This window comes from Eumetopias jubatus, unplaced genomic scaffold (assembly GCF_037043125.1).
Source record: "Eumetopias jubatus isolate StellerSeaLion01/CBP00866 unplaced genomic scaffold, mEumJub1_p1.0 scaffold_1, whole genome shotgun sequence".
NCBI classification, from domain to species: Eukaryota; Metazoa; Chordata; class Mammalia; order Carnivora; family Otariidae; genus Eumetopias; species Eumetopias jubatus.
The window spans coordinates 108,582,326-108,585,647 of NW_028274807.1; the positions used below are offsets into that span (position 1 = coordinate 108,582,326).

Genomic DNA, 3,322 nt, shown 5'->3' on the forward strand with positions numbered 1-3,322 from the left:
AATAGTTAATTTTATTTGTTCAAGGGCTCATATTGCAAGCATTAAACCAAGCATGGGCTTTGATTTTGTGAGCCCAGATTCACATATTTAGGAAGATAAAAGCAAACTGTGATCCATGTATATGGATGAAAAACTAAAGGCTCACAGTTAATCACATCATAGTTTTAAATTTCTACAGCCTAGAAGCCAGAAGTCACAGATCTTTTAGGTCTTTCTGGATGTCCCACAAGGTATCTGCACTTTTCTTGAGCTGGGCAACCTCATCATCCTTCAGCTTCTGGTTGATCACCCTGGTTAAGCCCTGAGCATTCAGGATACATGGAAGGCTCAGGAAGACTTCGTTCTCAATGCCATACATCCCCTTCACCATTGTTGACACTGGATGAATCCTGGATAGATTTTTCAACATGGATTCAATGAGATCAGCCACACTTAATCCAATAGCCCAGTTGGTATATCCTTTTAGCTTGATGACTTCGTAGGCACTTTCCACAACCATCTTATGCACTTCCTTCCAATTTTCACTGTCGTTTTCTGTTTCCATTTCTGGATTCAGTTCCTAAGAGAAACGCCTGCCACATTCACTCCACTCCACACAGCCACACTTGAATCACCATGTTCTCCCAAAATCCATCATGGCAGCGGCTGGGATGAATGCCAAGTTTTTCAGCCATAAGATAGCGAAATCTAGCAGAATCCAGATTACACCCACTTCCAATTACACGGTACTTGGGTAGTCCACTTAGTTTCCGGGTAACATATGTGAGAATATCCACTGGGTTGGAAACCACAATTATGATACAATCAGGACTGTACTTGACTATCTGCGGAATAATGAATTTGAAGACATTAACATTCCTCTGCACCAGATTGAGCCGGCTCTCTCCTTCCTGCTAGCGGACTCCTGCAGTCACCACCACAATCTTAGAATTGGCAGTCACAGAGTAATCTTTATCTGCCACAATTTTAGGTGTCTGAAGAAATAAGCTCCCATGTTGCAGATCCATCATTTCTCCTTTGAGTTTATTTTCTAAAACATCCACAAGGGCAAGTTCATCAGCCAGAGACTTTCCCAGAATGCTGATGGCACACGCCATACCAACTCGTCCAACACCCACTACAGTGATCTTATTGTTTGGGATGGTTGCCTCTTCTTCTGCAACTGGTGCAATCAGTTTTTCCTTAAGAGTTGCCATTGTGCCCAGAGAGAACCCGCGGGGAGAGTCGCGCGAAGAAGACCAGTAGAGGGCTTAATTTTATATCTTGTTCCAGATGGTAGAATCGGCATGGATGATTGGTAATAACAGGGAGGTAGATAAAGGCTTAACATAAAGAATCTTTTGACAGTACAAAGGACTGCCTTACCCAGGAGTGAGCTTCTTGGTACTATGAATCCCCCGGAGAACCACTTAGGAGGGGTGTTGCCAACACTGAGGGATAATTCTCTGAGAGGCCCACTGTCTCAGGCTTTCAAGCCTGCCAAACATGAGGAAGCCTCTCCCTTCTGGTCCAGCCCATTCCTTGACTCTTGTTATCAACATTAGATGGAAATTTCAAAACCTCAAAAGATAGGGACTTACCAAAAGTCCTCATAGTCCCCTTATTACATGCCCAACCACGCTTCTGAATTACCCACTGCTATCCAAAGAGCTGGCCATTGTAGGATACACTCTCTCTGCCCCATTATGTCCACTCCTGTGTCCAAGGCCGTTGGAGAGCAAGTGTAAGACCAAAGGTGTCATTCTCCCTTCCCTGCAGTTCATGTATAACCTGTCACACTCTGCCCATCAATCTCATCTAGCACTTACTATATAATATTTAGTTGTTTTTTGTTTTGGTTTTTGGTTTTTTTGTTGTTTTTTTTATAACACTTTGGTATGGTGATTTCTTTAAAAGCAGAGACTGTTCTATTTATCTTTATAACTCCATAGCTTATCCAAGTGTTGGCATTTATTACTCAGTATATACTTAATGGAGGGATAAATGTATTCCATCCTGAATAAGCATTGCCTCAGTGCAGGTACTATATCAATGGCAAGATCTACAGAATTAAAATAAGACACAGTCCTTGCCCTTAAGGAGTGCTAAAAAATGAGCAGAATATATGTATATATGAGTGAGGGAGGGCACCTGTATCGAGTGTTTTGCCTTTTAGGATTGCTTTTAATTCTAAGAGTCTATAAATCCATATTCTTCAATTAAAATAGCTTAAATTCAAGAGCACGAAAAGTGGCCATTACTATATTAGGATTTTCCTAGGTTTTTAATTTACTGTGGGCAATACAGCCCAGCTTCCTGCAAATCAAATAATTTGAAGAGTCATATAGTGAAAACCTGGGGTTCTTTTAAGTTAAAGAGTTGGGGAACAAAAGGTCTTGGTAAAATTAGTGAGAAAACCATACAAAATGCCCTTTTCTCATATTAAGAATAAAAAAAAAGACTTTCTGGCTCTGGAATTTAAAGTATATGGTAACTTTTCTTATATACTAATTGAAGAATTCAAAATACTACATCTATAATAAAAATAATAATATACTGACATGGTGCTTACTTTGCATTTAACAGACATTCACAGATTAAATCTGTTCATTTATATATAATGTAGTTGCTTTTATAATTCCTGTTTTAAAGAAGATGAAACAGTACCTCAATGTGAAGTCCTCTGCCCCTAGATGATGAAGTAGAAAGTAGTAGACCTAGAGAGTTGAGCGCCGATTCCATGTTCATAACCACATCACTGTGTTGCCTCTTGTATTATAAAAATATTCTCCTAGCTCAGGGTAAGAATTTTATTTTTTACCTTGTGGTAAGATTATTTCTGCCACAGCTGTTCCATAATATAGAATCAGTGATCCATGATGAGTCTTGCTTCTGATGCAGTAGTGAACAAAATCATTGAAAAGGCCTTGAGAAGAACTGTACAAAGCCAGAAAACAGTGGCTGGTATTCTAGCCTCTTACTTGGTTTCTCTGGTATTATTTACTCAAACCCAAACAGTCTCCACCCTCTCTGCCCCATTATGCCCACTCCTATGACCAAAAGGACACAGTTGCATTAAATGCTATGATTTGATCAAATAACAATATATGACTCTACACATTCACACACATCCAAGCCAACAAGACAGCTGTTGTTTAATCCATTTTGATTTACTGACAGGATGCTTACTCTGAGAAGCAAGGTACATTTCATTTTGGAATTGAATGGTCTACCTTTTCACTTAGTTTCACATATATTCTGTTTTTCACTTTGTGCTCTAAATAGTGAGTTAATTGGGACTATTTAACAGATTGTATATGTGGCTGCTGAGAGCAATTGCATT

At 39.4% G+C, this 3,322-nt stretch overlaps 1 pseudogene; it reads right to left on the bottom strand.

The window, feature by feature from the left end:
- Nucleotides 1-1,233, bottom strand: LOC114209092 (L-lactate dehydrogenase B chain-like; annotated as a pseudogene).
- Between the last annotated feature and the right edge of the window lie 2,089 nt (nt 1,234-3,322).